Source organism: Harmonia axyridis, chromosome 5 (genome assembly GCF_914767665.1).
Source record: "Harmonia axyridis chromosome 5, icHarAxyr1.1, whole genome shotgun sequence".
Classification (NCBI taxonomy): domain Eukaryota; kingdom Metazoa; phylum Arthropoda; class Insecta; order Coleoptera; family Coccinellidae; genus Harmonia; species Harmonia axyridis.
Genome location: NC_059505.1, coordinates 11,418,752 through 11,438,418, shown reverse-complemented (window position 1 = coordinate 11,438,418; position 19,667 = coordinate 11,418,752). Strand labels below are relative to the sequence as shown.

The 19,667-nt window shown below is 34.3% G+C and overlaps 1 protein-coding gene and 1 non-coding gene across 7 annotated transcripts in view; both read right to left on the bottom strand.

Moving 5' to 3' along the window:
• LOC123680608 (RNA-binding protein Musashi homolog Rbp6) overlaps positions 1-19,667 on the bottom strand; it is a 980,242-nt gene that overhangs the window by 331,204 nt on the left and 629,371 nt on the right. The gene's annotated exons all lie outside the window — the stretch shown is intronic.
• Trnat-agu lies at positions 13,650-13,722 on the bottom strand. Its single transcript has one exon. It is a non-coding gene; the product is annotated as a tRNA-Thr (tRNA).

Sequence of the window (19,667 nt, the reverse complement as noted above, 5' to 3'; positions counted from 1 at the left end):
CATTATTAACAATCGAAGAAAAATTATATGTTTAACTCGGCAGCAAAGTAGATTGACTACCAGCTGCGGCAGTCAATCTACTAATTTGATGCCTAGTGAAACAAATGACTATTGTTACCGATTCTCGTTTTTTTTTAAAACTCAGAAATTCGTAGAGTAGGAATGTTTGCTGCTCCAAGGTTTCAGCTTCCAAGGAAAATCGAGAGGAAAATGCAAAAAAAGAACACGATGTTTTACACTAACTTTCTTTCTCAAGAATTATCTCAATCAGCTCTACTTAAATATTGGTAATTATGAATTGAGTTCATTCATGAGGTATGAATGGTTTGATGCAAGCCTCAGATTAATTAACTGAAAGACTGGCTGAGTCAAATGTAATACATCTGGTATTTATAAGAATCTCTCATCTCTAATGGTGAATGATGAGATAGATCATAAGCACTCACGTGCAAAATAGTAGATTCAGCAAAAATACAATGTATCAGAATAAATGAACAAATATACGGGTTTAAAGACACTGAAATGCAACTAGCTCTGCCAAATAACAGTAAATCTAGCAGGAAAATAATATAGTTCTTGACTGTGGAATCCTCTGTGGAAAGTGAAATAAGGGCAATAAGGCAAATAAGGGAATACTGAATACAAGGCAATGTATAACGACCAAATAATCTGGTCAGATCTGATCGAATCATACAGCTGTTCATTACGAGAAATAGTATGGAAAATTTTACACTCAATACTTATTGGATCAGAAATTAATCACAATTTTCGTTAACTACCATAAATTTGGACTCGTTGACTTCCTAAACTTTCAAGAAGTCAACTCCTAATACATTCGGGAATAACAGTAAATGTAGTAGGGAAATATTATAGTTCTTCACTGTGGTAACCTCTGTGGATAGTGAAATATATGAGTCAAAAAAGAATCTGGTCGGATCTTATGGAATCGTACAGCTGTTCGTTACGAGAAATAGTTTGGAAAAGTTAATACTTATTGGATCAGGAATAGGGATGTTGCCTATATCTTGAAATTGCTTTTAATTTGTAGAATAGCCCTATATACACACGAAAAAAACTATTTTCATGGAAAAATATAAATATATGTAAGGAATTTCCTCGATCTATAGTACCAATGAAAAATACGTAAATAAAAAAAGTTTTCAAAATTCCCGCTGAAACGCTCCAATCTATCACGGTATTATGAAAACGTCACTGCATAAAAGAGTCAAAACCATATACAAACTGACTAGTTCATCTATGATCACCACGGTGTGTAAAACTGAACTAATTCCAGCTGATATTGACAGTCAAGTTGGTTTGATTATATCGTCTGACGTTCTAAATCATAGATGAACTAGTTCTAGATATGATTAGTTTGTCTATGTTCTAAACGTTTCAGTGCTATGACGTTAAATTGTCCTGATTGGTGTTCGCAGTCACGTTCTAGTCGATAAGAATGAACACAATTTGTATCAATTTTATTCAATTGAATTCGAGAAAAAAGATGATGAAAATGATATTTTAGTATTTCAAAAACGGCCTTTTATGTAGAAAACCTAAATTCATTTGAGTTTATTATGTGACGCAACTTCCCTATTAATCACAGTTTTCGTTAACTACCTTAAATTTCAAGTCATTGACTCCTAAAAATCTTGCGGATCAGGGATTCAACTCGACCACTCTACAAATGCATTTATTTCAATTCTCATCTAATCCGGGGCAAAACTCAACTCGCTTCAGCAGTATCACATCATTCACATTCTCTTGACTTGAAATCAACTCAAGTTCAAGTGAAGTAGTTGTTTTTCAATTTTAAGTCAATTATTTATTCATTAAGTAACATGACTTAACACTGAAAAAAAATACTTGACTTGAATTTGAGTTGATTTCAAGTCAAGCTCAAGCTAAGTAGCTTGAATATCAAGCCAAGCAGTGATTGCCTAGCAGTAATATAACGTGAAAAAATTCATTAGACAAATGGTGTCCCTCAAGGGCCTAATTACTGAATTTAAATCGACTTATGTATACGACCAGTTCATCTCCTGCTAGGCAAGACACAGAGGAAAACCTCGACAGCTCAAACAGGGTGTATCTGTCACCGCCTGCGGAGATTTCAACACGGATAACTAGACACAGAACCCCATAAGACTCTTATGGATCATAAACCAGAATGTCCTGCACATAATAGAATAATTCGGACTATAAGGCTGCAGACGGAATTTTTTTCCGGGCGTTCGCTCCTGCAGGGAACGGACACAATAGCTGACGACTGGGGCGTTTGCTACGTTCTAAAATAGCGCGCGTTATATAAAAAAGGGCAAAATATGGATCGTTATCCGAGTTCAGATTGCAGTCTTGTCGGGTTTATAAAATAGGATGTAGGCCTAGGGTGACACGGAAATGGGGAAAGAGGGGAAACACACTGGCGCCACCGTGAAATAAAGGGTCCGATTCCCCGGGTCCTGGTCCGGGATTCGGGGATATTGGAACCAATTTCCGGAAGTTATGAAAATCGGAATGTTGCGCCGACGGAATTGGCTGAATACGGAATTATACAATTCCGCATAATTATAGGTGATCACGTCGTTCTCGGAGGAACACTTATGCAAATTAACATAATCATTTATTATAAACGTTTAATGAGTCTATTTGATGAAGGATATTCAATATAAATATCATAAACTTGACAACTTTGTGTCTATTCCATTACAATAATAAATCTTTATGACATATTTGGTTTATTTTTGTCTTGGAATATAAATCGAATTCTAAAAATGGCAAAATTAATAATCAACCAAGAAAAAATTCAAAATAACTAAAACTGTATGAATAAAGTAAACAATTAACAAATTGAATAATTAAATTAACATAAAGACAGACGTACGTTTCGGAATTTTATCAATTAATAACAATTTTCTGTCATTAGAGCCTCATAATTCTACAAAATTACTGAATTAATCACTTGTTCATTTACTACACAGAAATTGCAATTAAGTTACTGACTGAACGTAACTATTTCTCCAGAAAGGATTCACATAGAAAGTTTTTTCTTCAGGTAGTCATAATTATGAAGTTATAGGTAGTTACATTTATCTTGGTTTTTAATTATTTTGAAATGGCGATTCATTCTTGTATAACTGTGTGAGGTGATTAACCAGGGGGAATACATCCTTAACGATAGAATTATGCACTATCAATCTCATTTAGTTTATATTTGGATATTCTTTGAACATGTAGGACACATTTTTGCACATAAATTTAAATAACATTTGGTATTTATCTGTCTCTTTTCATACATTATTTTTCTTTTATGTTCATATTTGTCATAACGCTCAACCACCATTTGATCATGGAGAAGGATAAGTTCATTAGATTGCTGATTTCCTATTAGAGATAATTGTGCTGGTTTTGAACAGCTGGTTTATTGGAGTGCGATTGGGACAAGGAGTTGACTAGTTAAGTAATTGCTGGACGACGTGTAAGACTGCTTAGTTACAATAAGCTACCACCATCTTTGTAGTAATTGTATTGGATATTTCTTGGTTATTTGAACATTGTTCACCCTTTAAGGCACTGATGAGAAAATATTGTATTATTAAATTCCGAAACGTACTTCTATCTAGTTATTCAATTTGTTAACCGTTTACTCAGTTTGTACAGTTTTAGTTATTTTGAATTTTCTTTTGATTCGTTATCAATTTTATCATTTTCAGCATTGGAATTGTATTACAAGACAAAAATAAACCAAATATATCATAAAGATATATTATTATAAAGAAAATGTTGTCAATTTTTTGATATTTATATTGTTATTTTATGATTCATACCCCTTGAGTGTACTATAGTTCACCTCTCGGTAACACCCAATTTGCCATTTCACAAGAATTAGGCATCCTGGTATATAGGCCTTTTATATATCTTATATATTTATCTGACGACTAGAAGTGAAGTCATGACATTTCAGATCATCCGTCCTCTAAATATTTATGTTAATAATTGTTTTGATATGTTAATATCGAAAACAAAAACCCTTTAGAGCCATCTAGAATGTTATAAAGAAAAAACTTAGTAATCCACGTATGGAGTCGCAAATACATTAGCGCAGTTCAACAAGAAATCTAGACTCTTCAATTTTCAATACTCAGTACCTATTCAATACTATTTCAAACTCTTAGCATCCATTGTTCGCTATCAAGAAACGTCAAAATCTTCCATGTTATTCCAAATCACAACCCGACATTTTTCATATTATCCTCCAAACTTCGGATAGCCCCACACGCACAAAAGACTCGATCTGTCAAACATTCCGAGGCGAATATTCGTCAGGAAAACGTTATCATCATAAATGTCTCTTATGAAAGTTTCGGGCAAGTCCCTCCAACAAAAGCGTCTCCGCAAACTTTTCAATTCGGCATTCTTTTGTCGGCCTCGAAGGCAAGACAATGTCTTGGTAATTGATTTCGAACACTTTTGTCCTCATCCCGAAAGACAAGGGGATGAAACACGCCAAGGAGGCAAATTTCAGAGGGCAAGCTTATTATAAAATGTGTAGTGCCGAGATATAGCGACACCAATAAGCGATCTCCCCCTCCGCCGCCCCTCTCCACGGTAAATGTCATATTTGTGCTCTATACAGGGCTTTTGTTTGTCAGTTCCATTGTGGACCCATTCACGTTACTTCCGACTTAGTCAGCGAAAAAGTCTGATTACTGGGGAGAGCGTCATTTTTCATAATGGATACTCGAGAAAATGATGGGGACGAGACCGTAGTTTTGTCATCGTCCTCGGAATTCATTATGGTAATACAAACTGCTCCGGAATTATGGGATAAGGTCTGAGATTTAGATACGCCGGGGCTGTCTGAAGGGCCGGCATAACAAGAAAAGGGTGAACTGGGGAAGGATCTATTCGAGAGATGTGAATGTATTGAATTTCGTCTCGAAGTGGAGATGGTAATGGGTAGTCGCCTACTCGAAATCATGCGAATTATTTTTCCGTATATTTCTGTATGCAAAGGGTGTTTTTTTTAGAGCTATAGAACTTCGAATTGCAATAAAACAACGAAGGATTATTCGATTGACATAAATTTTATTTATCCGCAAGATAATCTTGTAGCATTACATTTTTAATTTGATTTCTGGCATATGAATGCCACGGCTGGCTCGGATGTAGTCCAATCTGGACATCCAATTTTCGATGACTTTTTCCAACATTTGTGGCCGTATATCGGCAATAACACGGCGAATGTTGTCTTGGATTTGTCGCTTATCCGCATAGACCAATGACTTTACATATCCCCACAGAAAGTAGTCCAGCGGTGTTAAATCACAAGATCTTGGAGGCCAATTCACAGGTACAAAACGTGAAATTAGGCGGTCACCAAACTTGTCTTTCAATAAATCGATTGTGACACGAGCTGTGTGACATGTTGCGCCGTCTTATTGGAACCACAGCTCCTGGACATCATGGTTGTTCAATTCAGGAATTAAAAAGTTAGTAATCATGGCTCTATACCGATCACCATTGACTCTAACGTTCTGGCCATCATCGTTTTTGAAGAAGTACGGACCAATGATTCCACCAGCCCATAAAGCGCACCAAACAGTCAGTTTTTCTGGATGTAACGGTGTTTCGACATACACTTGAGGATTAGCTTTACTCCAAATGCGATAGTTTTGTTTGTTGACGTAGCCATTCAACCAGAAGTGCACTTCATCGCTAAACAAAATGAAATGGACTTAGTGCGCGATACGTATTCCGCACAGAACCTTTATTTTCGAAATGAAATTGCACTATTTGCAAGCGTTGTTCAGGCATGAGTCTATTCATGATGAATTGCCAAACCAAACTGAGAATAAATCACTTGACAGCTGTTAAATCGGTCGCCATCTTGAACAGTAATGTCAACTTAAAGTTATATAGTTCGAAAAAAAACACCCGTTATTTTGTGATTGGGTGCCGCACTTTGTTGGACAAACAATCTACCTATCAGAAGTTCTATAACTACAATCGATAACGAACATGCTACATACATACAGCTTCAAACGCTAGGCTTCAAACGTGTAGCGTATGAAGGGGTCGAAATGATTTAATTACGTGCGTTGTTTTAAATATTTGATTTACTCGGTCTTCACTTGATGGAAATCCATTTAACTCAAAATTGAATTATTCTTTTTCCACTTTTCATTGTGTATATCGTTATATGCTTCTCCAAATTTTAAATTTTAAATAACTGAAATTTTTCAATATGTAATCTTCAAATTTGTTTTTTTAATTTTGAGATAGAATCCCATAATCGAAATTAAAAGACAGTTATTTTTTTTAAAATTCGCTATGCTCTAAAAGTGTTTATGATAATATAGAATCTGAAGAAGCTACTGTGTAGCTCAACAATTTGTTATTTATTGAAACAAGAATGTAGGGATAGAATACCGCGATTCAATTTTGTGGGTGATTTTACATACTTTGAAAATTTTGAAGCTTGACTTGTTAAAGAAAAAAAGGTTTCATTGTTGAAATCTTTAAAACTTGTCTATTCTCGAGTGATTCGCATTTGAACAATGCACAATGAAGATAATCATTCCTAACCAATATAAAAAGAGGAAAATCCTTAAAACTCAAACTTTATATCGATTCTTCTCATTTATTGAGAATCTTAACCCAAGTTACATTATCTTAAAGCAGCTTTTATTCCACCAATTCACCCAAATACCTCAACTGACAATTTTGTGCAATATGCAATATGCATTCTCTGAAATCAATCAGATCTGAGATATATCATTCATATTCTAATGCCTAAATTTTTTAACAGAAACAACCAAATATATCATGTAAAATGAAATAAAATAAATTTTTCTCGATAGATCTTCAAAATTTTGCTGACAAATGAACTGCTCTCATATATAAATGAAAAATTGAGATATTGGATTGATTCGTTCTTCCCTTGATGAAAATTTATTTCCTTAGAAATCAAAAGGCACTGTTTCTATTTCCACTTTGAATTATTTTATGACAATTGTTTCGCTATACAGTAGCTTCTGCAGATATTCTACATTTTGAATGAATTTATTCAAACTGCTTCTTCAGATATTTTACATTCGAATCAATTCCTTCAGAATGCTTCTTCAGATATTTTACATTTTGAATAAATTTGAAGTGTGAAATATCTGAAGAAACTACTGTGTAGTGAAAGAAACAATTGTTATATTGAAAAATTAAAAGTGAAAATAGAATAATTGTCATTTGAAGAATTAAGAGATGAGAGATAACGCGATGAAAATACTCAAAGATAAATAAAGATAAAGATAAATTATTTCATGAAAAATTGGAGCAAACCCTCTGTGTTTTAGGAAATTCATATTTCAACAAATAACTGGAGAGAGAGAAACGCAAGTTTCATTCGATAACTTGTAGTCATAATACAAAAAAAGGTTAATAAAATCAACGGATGATTGAAATGATCAAGGAAACAAGAATATAAAAAGAAAATTCAGAAAGAAAAGAACAAAAACAGAAATTCTACAATATGGCTTATTTTTTCCTATCATATCAGCGAACAAAATCTTTAAAAATATCCATCGGTAAATCCTGAAAAAAAATATCAGAAATTCATAACCTATCAATACATATTTCCAATTTCATTACTGTATTGTGTTCACGTCACGAATTTTTTTTTTATTTTGTCTTTTTAAATTTTTCTTTCGAAATTAGGTGAGGGACTGTGTCTTTGAGCTAGCAGGATCAATGAGGTATAGCATCTTGGACTACTGTTGTTATCGTTGTACTGAATGTAATATTTTTTACCGAAAGTCTCTATGTCATATAATTTGTGAATTAAAAATTTTTCAATATTAGTCTTGAAAAAATTTCCTGACAGCATCAGTATCACAATCAATTTCGCAGTCACACTCAAAGGTTGAATGCCTTTTTAATTCCACATCGTACTTCTTTTCGAATAATCTTTGGATAAAGGGTAAAAAGAGGCTGAAAAAACAATAAATCATTGTGTAAAATTTGAATTGTATTTGATTCGTTTCGTGAATTGTACGTATTTCAAAAAGTACACTGCACAAATTCCACGAGGAACGTGTTAAATTGTTCAATTGTAACTCTAGGATTCCTAGAGTGAACATAGCGGACTTGTCAATCTACGTCTATTCCAACATCTGTTTCGTCCAATGACACAAACCTACACGTGCACCGAAGTTTCCGATCATGATAGTAATACATCCGTGGATACATCGAGTCCCCATGAATAAATAACATAGCCCACATTCGGTAGATTGTCTAGATCCGAAAATCAATAAATCCTAATTTCTCCATACGTAGCAACCCCACCTGTGTGCGGATTCCGTGAACCACCTCATGTAGAAAACTGAACGCGAATCAAAACGGAAGTCGTGCGTGAAATAGCCGACTCGTCTTCTTCCACTTCCTCAAACGGCTCAAACTCGCTCACATCGAAGGACAACTTTCTGCAGCCTGATGGTGGTGGAGTTGCTGCCACTAGAGATTCATCAAGCCAAGTAAATTTGGATTTCAAGCAATAAGTTGACTTGAAAATCAAGCTCGTGAAAAATTACATACTTGAGCTTGACTTGACTTGATTTTAGATATTTATTGCTTGACTTGATATCAATCTACTTGATATTACTTGAGCTTGATATGCTCGCGTCGCACGGAAAATATTCCTGCAATCTCTTGCGCGCTTAGAGTAAATAAGGGAGTTCCTCGAGCGCTGAGAGACTGAAGCTTTCGCCAGTGTGACTTTATTAGTAGTTTTCTCAAATTTCTATGGAATCTATTGGTATATTTTGGTAGTTTCAAAATAGTTATTTATAATACTAGTGCAGAAGGCATTGATATTCTTCCACGAGTTCAAACTTCAAAAACGAGCCACGAAGTGGCGAGTTTTTGAAGGAACGAGTGGTAGAATGAGCCTTCTGTACGAGTATTATACACTATTTTCTCTAATTCATTGCATTTTTATTGAAATTAATGAAATATTTCCATAAATATCATATAGTGATTTTTGCATTGAAAAATGTTGGCTGGCAGAACTGATTTCTCTGAGGCAAATTGATGAATTGACAGATAAAGCCGTGGCGGAAAGTTCGGAGTACCAACATATAATAATAAAATATAACCATGAAAACTGTGCGTTTCTGATATATTCTCGCACGATTTTGTTCTACAAGATGTGGAAGAATGAACGGAATAACCACAGAATTAGAGAAATATCTTTCCAAACTTGGTTCAAATCGCCAAGGATTTTTTTATCAACGCCAGCATCTAAAGCTACTGTTGAAAGACAATTTTTCAGAGCTGTTCTTACAATTACACAAACCCGCAATAGGTTAAACAACATATCTATAAGATGCCTCATGTGTCTTAGATCCTGGATGGAAAATTATGAAACCAAACGAAGCCTGTAGGTTTCTCAATATTAAGAAACTTCATTTCTTATTATTTTTCATTATGATATGATCGATATAGTTATTTAATTCATATTTCTATTTCAAAAAAGTTGATATTTTCTGTTCTTTCATACAATAAGTTTGATAAATAAAAGTGGCAAGTTTCCTTCTCATTTCATCTTTTTTTTATTGATGTGACATTTCACTGCTAAATGGTGAAATATTTATATTTTATATGAAATACTTGATAGAGTTTTTGATCTGGCTACGTAGCTGCTATTTTGACGGGGCAAATTAGAGAGCCTCAAGATCATATGCCTATTCCACATGATTACTCAAACTTTAATAACATTGTTGGTTAATCTTACCTGGTCCTTTTCGTATTTCACCAAAAATTATTTCTTCAGTGGTATGAAGATCTTTAGGATGCGAAATCATTTTCTTCAGAACTCGTTATATCAATTCTGACGTTGAAACTAAATAGAGGAGTATATTTGATCGCAAAATATTCATCTTTTTTACATAGGCCATAGAATTTTGCCAAACATCATAGTCGAAATCATTGAGAACATCAGTCACACAACGAACTAAAATTAAGTGAAAATGCATTTCAATAATACCCCTATAGACCACAGTGGTCTATGCGAATCATCAGAAAGTAATTAAGAAGTGATAGATGCAGCCAATGAGTGTAACCATAAACACCCCCGAAGTGGAACGGGGAATATTCAGCCAATAAGAAATATCAAATCGGAACATTCTTGTTTCCAAGACGATTTGCTAAATGCAGGGGTTCATTTGTGAGTATTGTTGGCAATAATTTCATAAATTCCAAAGTAATTTCCGAAAACTTGGACAACCCTGGTATAATTGAAATATTCTGGCTTTCTCCTAGTGCCTTTGGATATACTATACCACAATCGCGGCCTTCCTACGACACAGCCCTCAGTGTAGAAAATTTGAATATTCTGTATATAATACCCCCGGTGGAAAGTTGTTTGTATGCCTCCGCATTTGATCGTACTAAAATATATCTACACGTGAATGCATTAACTCCGTGCCACTGTTGTATAAACGTTAGCATGTTGATAGTTACAGTTTCATGATGTACGATAATATTATGTATTATCATCATGACAAAACCGTCATTCTGGAGATGATTTATGATGCCGCTTCACGTCGACTACGAATCGAGGGTCTTTGTGAAACGAAAAATTATTTAAATGCGTTTCCTTGCCATTACAACGACTGACGTCTCATTCGGTCTTTATAGCGGTATTATATGTCAACGACTGTTTTTACAAGAATGTAATCTGTTAGAGGAGGTCTAGTGATCGATAAATTGAATCCGGCGTCTCAACAAGTCGTATATGTAATTTCAATGTTTTCATTTCATAGTATATTCTAAAACAAGTTGCAGAATGGGATCCTAATGCAACACGAATGCGAAATTCATGCATGAGTGTTGGAATTGCCTTCTGCAACGAGTATTAGACGATATTTTCTCTTTTTCAGTCAAGTTTTGAGAGATATTGTCGAAATTCAACGAAAATAGTTATTTATAATACAAGTGCAGAAGGCATCGATATTCTTCCACGAGTTCAAAATTCAAAAACGAGCCACGAAGTGGCGAGTTTTGGAATGAACGAGTGGTAGAATGAGCCTTCTGTACGAGTATTATACATTATTTTCTCTAATTCATTGCATTTTCATTGAAATTAATGAAATATTCCCATAAATATAATTTAGTGATTTTTGCATTGAAAAATGTTGGTTGGCAGAACTGATTTCTTTAAGGCAAATTGATGAATTGACAGATAAAGCCGTGGCGGAAAGTTCGGAGTACCAACATATAATAAAATAATGAATTATAACCATGAAAACTGTGCGTTTCTGATATATTCTCGCACGATTTTGTTCTACAAGATGTGGAAGAATGAACGGAATAACCACAGAATTAGAGAAACTAGATTATACATCCTAGTGACTTTTGTATTTTATCTTGGCAGTTGGTATGACTGTAACAAATATTTGACAGATTACGGAATATGAATAGGATTCTTACGTTTCGAATTTTGAAATGATTTATGATTACGCATTAAATCCGTGAATTATGGCTGCCGAAAGAATTGGAAGAAATTGGGAATAATGTTGAAAACCATTTCAATATCTCCAAATTATATATTATTGACAATTGACGTGAAATAAAATTTGATAGGATAGTCTGTGTTGACAACCACAAAACGAAAAATATAACTGAAAACAATGCTGTAATGAGTACATTACAGCACTTTTTTTAGTACAGTAATGAACTCATTACGATACTGAAATAGAAAAAAGATTTTCTATATATCAGTATCGTAATGAGTTCATTACAGTTCTAAAAACAGTGCTGTACTGAACTTATTACAGCATTGTTTTTAGTTATATTTTTCGTTTTATGATTGTCTAGACTGACTTCCGCTCTTATCAACTATTCAACTGTCAATATAATATAATTTCGATAAAATGAAATGATTTGCAACATTATTCGCAATTTCTCTTAATTGTGGTGGTGCTGCATCGATTTCGTCAGACATAATTCACGAATTCAATACGTAATTATAAATTATTTCAAAATTTGAAACGTACGATTAAAATTCAAATTCCGTAATCTGTCAACTTTCGTAACAGTCACATAAACTGCCAAGGTACAAAACAAAAGTCACTAGGATGTATAACCTGAATTTTTCATTCAATTTCGACGATATCTCAGAAAGCTGAAATAAAGAAAATATTGTCTAATACTCGTTGCAGAAGGCAATTCCAACACTCATGTGTTCGAAAACTCGCTCCTTGTCGCTCGTTCTCGATTTATGCATTCGTGTTGGAATAGGAGCCCATTCCGCAACTTGTTTGAAAATATCCTATTACAGAACTATGAGTCAAGCGAGTGGTACACCGAAAATGAAAGAAAATAATGATATGCTTTTATTCCTCAATGTTATGAACAATACAACAAAGTATCGAAGTGAAGTATAGTTTGAGCTTAACTGTGAAGAACATAATTATTAATCTTACCTCTTATCACATAAAGAACATATTCTTGAAATTTATTGACTGTTTTAGAGTACGAGTAATATACAGAGCAATGTTATTATATCTGTTGAAGTTGTTGAATTACTGTCCGGAATGCCTCGAGATATACCTTAGGTAGATACTGATGTGTCATTTGCAAGTTTTGTAATTGAAACATAAAAACATAACATAACATAAAAAGAAAATAATAAGGGGAATTGAAATCAAAGGAAAAGTTTAAGGATGCGGTAACCGTAGACACGTTTTTCGAGATTTTGGGCCCTCATCAGTAAGGTAAGAAAGTGTTGGGATGAGCAATACTTGGTGGGAAACGAGAAACAAACGGAGTCAACAACAGAAACCATCCGCTCATTTGTTGTTTCTGTATAGGCAGCCTACAGGGCAACAACCAACGTCACCATGTAGGCAGCTATAGCTACCTGCGTGACATCTGCGTCCAAGAATAAACATAAAAAGGTAATTGAAATCAAGGGAAAAGTTTAAGGACATATCCCTCAAGGAGAAAAGACCGTAGACACGTGTTTCGGGCTTTAGGCCCTCATCTGTACGGTGAAAAAGGGTTGGAATGTGCATCACTTGGTGGTTCACCGTACTGATGAGGGCCTAAAGTCCGAAACACGTGTCTACGATTATCTTTTCTCCTCAAAATTTTCCTTTGATTTCAATTCCCCTCATTATTTTTTTTTATGTTCATTCCTGGACTCCTGGATGTCACACAGGTAGCTATAGCTGCCTACGTGGTGACGTTGGTTGTTGCCCTGCAGTCCATAGGGTCTGTCTACCGAAACCCTGAATGACTAGCTGGCTTCTGTTGTTGATTTCGTTTGTTTGTTATTTTCCATCAAGTGATGCTCATCCCAACACTTCTCCACCGTATTGATGAGGGCCTGAAGCCCGAAACACGTGTCTACGGTTTGAGCTCCTCCCTAATGGATGTATCCTTGAACTTTTCCTTTGATAATGTATGAATTTAATGCGTTTCAATTAATCAGAATTAATCCTGGTATTCATAAAGCATTTGTGGAGGTTTATTGATTTTGTGATTCTTGTAGTAAACGTGAATAAAAGACACTTTCATTTAGAATATCGATATAATTTGTATAAGAAAATAGTTTTACGGCATGCAGACAAATTTTTCAATTCTGGAAAAAGTACCTCCCCGTGCGGGATTCGAACCCGCAACCTCCGAATCACTAGTCCGTCGCTCTACCAACTGAGCTAACGAGGAGATTGAAGATTCTGTTAGTTCTCGTTGGCTCAGTTGGTAGAGCGACGGACTAGTGATTCGGAGGTTGCGAGTTCGAATCTCGCCCGGGGAGGTACTTTTTCCAGAATTGAAAATTTGTCTGTATGCCGTAAAACTATTTTCTTATATTTATCTCACAGACGTTAAAATCACTTTCGTATGATATAATTTGTATTTCAATCAGTTCACCAAAATAAATTGCACACCATACAGTGACTTTTTGTGGATGCAATGAACTGTTAGCAATTACAAGGCGATTTTCAATGTCCCATATGCCACAATTGTGCTTATTTGCATAGCCATGGAGTGAAAAATGTGCTTAGTCGCTGAAGAAAATTCGATGCGAAAAATCGTCATCCAAACGTTATTGTTCAAGCACCCAATATGTTCTACGCATTCCATGATTAGCTGGCTTTAGTTCTTGTGTTAACTGAACCTTATAAGGATGCAAAATACGCCATAGCATATTTCAGCCGTTAGAGAGCACCAAATGTTGTTCATGTCGAGGACTGGATGATTTTGGATCTTCTTCAACATTTTCACTTATAGCAGCAATACTTTTGGTCGAGCTTGAATTTCGATTATGTATAAAATAATTATTATGATGATTATTGATAGAATAATTATTTCAGCAGTTCAGCAGTAGATGAACGATCCATGTTGATAAATGGCCAAACCTTCAACTAAGCATATGACACGTCGGATGACAGTTCTTTTTGACAAATTCCATTGAAGAGCTCTGAAGTCCAAACCTCGACATGAATTACCCAGTACTTTGTTGAACAAACATTGCTCCTTAGGCCAGCTAGTTGAAAAATCATCGTCGGTACATCTGTGGCATTTTAAAACAATAACGTGAAGGTGAAACAAGATCCCTTAACCTTCGACTAGTTTTATTTTATATATGTATATTACTTTTATCGAATAAATAACCCTCAAATATCATATAATTCCAATTACTTTTCAACTGCACCTTACGCGGATTTTATAGCAACAATTTTTCATTCATTGCTCGAGAACACCTATAGTTGTTATTATCGAGTTAAACCAAGAAAGCACTCGATCAAAGTTCTACGATCAATTACGATACTTATATGCCACGCTTAATAGTTACTCAACAGGCATATCACGTTCAATTTCACACCAATACTGACCGAACATTCGTTTCCGCCAAACTCTTTATTGCTTTTGAAACAGGGCTTTCTGATTTATATGGTGATGATTCCGAAGTGATTGGCTACACTGCTTCACAAGTGGATCGATTCTAGTTTTATTTGCCGGATTTAATAACGCCTTTTGGACGTCTGATGCCAATTTATAGTTTGGTCGCGAGAGAAGGAACTACACAACGCTCTGTTGATATCTCTGGTCTCGAAACGTTCGAGATTGTGCAACTCGACAGGGGTGTATTGAAAATGATTTCTGAAAATCTGTAAGGCCATCAAGAAGAAGTTTGGTACCTAATTAGAGCAATTTGGATTTAGATTTCAAAACTTGTTGGATTGTTATGGTTTGGGAATTAGGAAACCTCAATGTTCTATTTTTAAGTCACTTTTTTTACTGTTGAAATAATGAATCGTTACTATACACTGTGTCCGTAAAGTATGGAACAAATTAATTTTTAGCCAAACAGACCATTTTAAGATATAATCCTGAAACACGTCGATTTTCATTTCAATTTACCGTATTTCAAAATAATAATCTGATATACAGGGTGAATTACTTTCGAATAATGACGTCACCCTTATTTTTTTTGAACAGAACACCCCCATTTTGTCTCAATTTTCCTATTACTCTAGCTGAGCTGATTCCAAAAATGTATCCCATGTTGATTCCAATTGGTACAGGGTGGACAAAAATACAATAGTTTTGTGTGTGCTCATAAACTAACGCGTAACATCCTTTATTAGTCAAATCAAAAATATTATCAAAAATACTTATTGTCTAGCGGCAATTGGTTTGAATGTAACACCCTATAGTTTGTTACATTCATTACATGTTTTCAAATTACCAAAGTAAAGTTCCGAACATGTTTGAAAACAGCTCATTTTTATTAACCTAAAAATGTAACAAACTACAGGGTGTTACATTCAAACCAAGTTCCGCTAGACAATAAGTATTTTTGATAATATGGTTAATTTAACTGACAAAGAATGTTACGCGTTACTTTATGAGCACACACAGAATTATTGTATTTTTATCCACCCTGTACCAATTGGAATCAACATGTGATACATTTTTGGAATCAGCTCAGCTAGAGCAATCCGAAAATTGAAACAAAATGGGGATGTTCCATTTAAAAAAAATACGGTGACGTCACTACTCGAAAGTAATTCACCCTGTATATTAAATTATTATTTTAAAATACGGTAAATTAAAATCACAAATAGACGTGTTTCAGGATTATTTCTTGAAATGGACTGTTTAGCTAAAAATGAATTTGTTACATACTTTACTTTTCTAGATACGAGCCCTATTTGAAATCTGAAATTCGGAATATGATATTGTTCATGATTCTCTATTCAGCTGAAATATTTTCGAAGCTCCGACAGAACTGGTTAAACCAGAAATGAAGAGATTTTTTTGAAAAGTTTCTTTTTAAATTTCATTCCTTAAATATTATCAATCGCTCCTTCCTCAAATTCTGGCGTTAGTCCTAATAGTTTCCAAAATATTCGAAAAAAACAGAAAAGAAGACAAAATTTCCATAGTCATAATTATGTGAATTATTTTTACTGAATATATCCCATGCGTGAACTCGATTCACATTCTCGAAATGAAATGATGTAGCAATACATTGCATCTCTTGAATTTGAAGAATATCATCACAGTGTGTTTCAAAAATTATGCCAAAAGTTGTGAACAATATTTTGATAATTTTCAAAATAATACCCAATTTTTTATGATTGCGTAGGATTGTACGTATGTGTCAAACATAATTATGCTCCCAAATTCAATAATTCGAAAACTTCTTCGAAAGCACCTCCATTAACGGCTGAAATAATAGATTTGAAAAATAATCCAGATATCCAAAGAAACTCAGTCTGCTACTTCCCTCTTAAATAAAATCATTTTTATTTTTGCTGTTTTGTATGTGATTTTGATACTTTGATATTATCACCCTGAAATACATATTCGAATTCATAAAGCCAAGTTAAATGCTTTCCTTATCTCTTGGTTTTTTATTTTGTACATTTGAGCTATTGAAATAATTTTGAATTTTTCTTTTTTTTTTCAGAAAGTATTTTTTTTTCTTGATCCATGTTTATAAAGAAGATTATTATTACCTTGAACATCTATCGATTGGTTTTTTTATATATCTATATAAATTTTATATTTATTTTTCCTTAACAACGCTCAAAAAATTAATGAAGTATTTCGTACTCAAATGAACAATTTTGAATTGATAACCAAATCCGAATTGAATCGAATCAAATAATGAATTCCTCTAAAATTCCAACAAGATATCCAGTTTAAACCAAAATTCAAAGTACTATCTTTATCCAGTATGAATTAACTTCCTAATTACCGTCCGGACCTGCTGAACAACGACGTTCAAAACGGCACCAGATGTTCCAAGGGAAACTTCCTCAGTGCTACAATCGCCAAGTGGCTGAGTTATGCCCCAGCCGCAAATCAAGATGGCACCACATATCTACACCGGGCCGGATTTATGTCCGCCATAATTATTGGCTCCATTGCCTCCGGTTATTTTATAACTCTGTGTGCGCGACGATGTTCCAGATACTGAGAGGATCTCTGGTTCCCGCTCATTGCAGTTCGGTTCGATTAAAATAAGTCGATCGTTACCTGCCACTTAAGAGGGAACACCACCACGCGGTGTTCCACTGAGTTCATAACGAAATTAGAGATATCACAGATTTTTATGGGGTTTCACAATATTTCTTTGAACAATATTATACATTGTACTATTTGAATTTTTTTCATTTAAAAATGAGAAAAAATACTTATTTTGGTAACTTCTCGTTTTTCGCAGAAAAAATTGAACTTCAAAGGTAAATAATAAGTGGACAGAACAGTGAGGCATTGAAATTATGGTAAAACTTATATAATTTATTGTAACAAATAACGTTGATAAATAACAAATGTTTGGAGCCTATTATAACCTGTTAATGTTAAGCACTGATGTATTTTAAAAATATTCCTCAAAAAGGGTATAACTCTAACTTTGTGGAAATTCCATGAAAGACTCATGAAGTAGGTACTATAGACGGAAGCTGAAATTATTGTAATTCTCCTAACCCCTACTTTTTATTCCATCGTTCAGGCAATACCCAAAAGATCACGAGAATGTTACTTAATGGTGTTCCATCTTTATGGCAGTGAGATATCTACGACGCTTTTGAGCGATCATATTAAGGGATTCACGTCTTGGTTTCATTTTCAAGCTTGAGCTTTTAATTTCAAGTCAAGTTTCATTGTGTAGTGTCTCATCAATGAGAAAATGATTAAATGAAAATGAACCTTGAAAAAAATACTTTTATTTATTTAACTTATTGTATAAAAGAAACGAAAATATCAACTTTTTTGGAATAGAAATATGAATTGAATCACTATAAGTCATAACAAAATGAAAAAACATGACAAATTATGTTTCTTAATATAGAGAAACCTCCAGGCTTAGTTTGATTTCATAATATTCCATCCAGGATCTAAGACACATGAGGCATCTTATAGATTTGTCGCCTAACCTATTGCGGGTTTCTGAAACTTTAAGAGAAGCTCTGGAAAATTGTGTTTCAACAGGAGCTGCAGATGCTGGCGTTGATAAAAAAATCCTTGGTCATTTTGGCCAAGTGTGGAAAGATATTTCTGAAACTACCAAAATCTATCAATAGATTTCATAGAGATGTGGGAAAACTACTAATAAAGTTACACTGACGAATGCTTCAGTCTCTCGGCGCTCGAGGAATCCCCTTATTTAGTCTAAGCGCGCAGAGATTGCAGAATTATAAGCCGTGTGACGCGTGCATATCAAGCTCAAGTAACATCATGTAGCTTGATATCAAGTCAAGCAATGAATATCTAAAATCAAGTGAAACCAAGCTCATGTATGTAATTTTTCACGAACTTGATTTTCAAGACAAGTAATTGGTTGAAATGTCAATCTACTAGGTTGGATGAATCCCTACTGCCACCTAACAAAGAATACGACCATATGGCTGTTAAGTACACAGAGATATTTCTTTTTACAAATCTCTGATTTTTATGGAGTTTCTACAATATTTCTCTGAACAATTGTGCATTGTAGTATTAAATTTTTTTTTTATTAAAGGACGACAAAATACTAATTTTGGTAACTTCTCGGTTCTCGCAAAAAAATTGAAGATATGTTCAATGTACAAAGCACTGATGTATTTCCAAAATATTCATGAAGAGGGGTAAAACTCTAATTTGGTGGAAATTTCTTAAAAGACTTATGAATTACTTTCTATCGACGAAAATTGGAAGTATTGTAATTGTCCTAACTTCTACTATTCATTCTATTCCGTTCTGGCAACAGCGAAAATTATTTTTGTCTCTCCTCCTCTGGAAAAATATTGACATATCACGAGAACGTCATGTAGTAGTGTTCCCTCATAATGGCGGTGAGATATCTACGTCGGTTTGGGCGATCATATTCTGCTCTATCATTTCGTCAGAATATCTGTAATTTGCAAACTTTAATCTGGGAATGGTCTCAAACGATAAGCAAGTACGGGGATTCTTCTTACCAATTTGGAGAACCACACATTTGTCGAGGTTCAAAGGTAGCAGCCAATAAATACACCATCTGTGTAGAGTATTTATATCTTCCTGCATTATTTTATGGTCTGAGGCAGGAGCAAAGAGCTTAATGTCATCCGCATACATCAAGCATAAAACTCTCAAAAAAGTAGGCATATCAGACGTGTAAAGAAGAAACA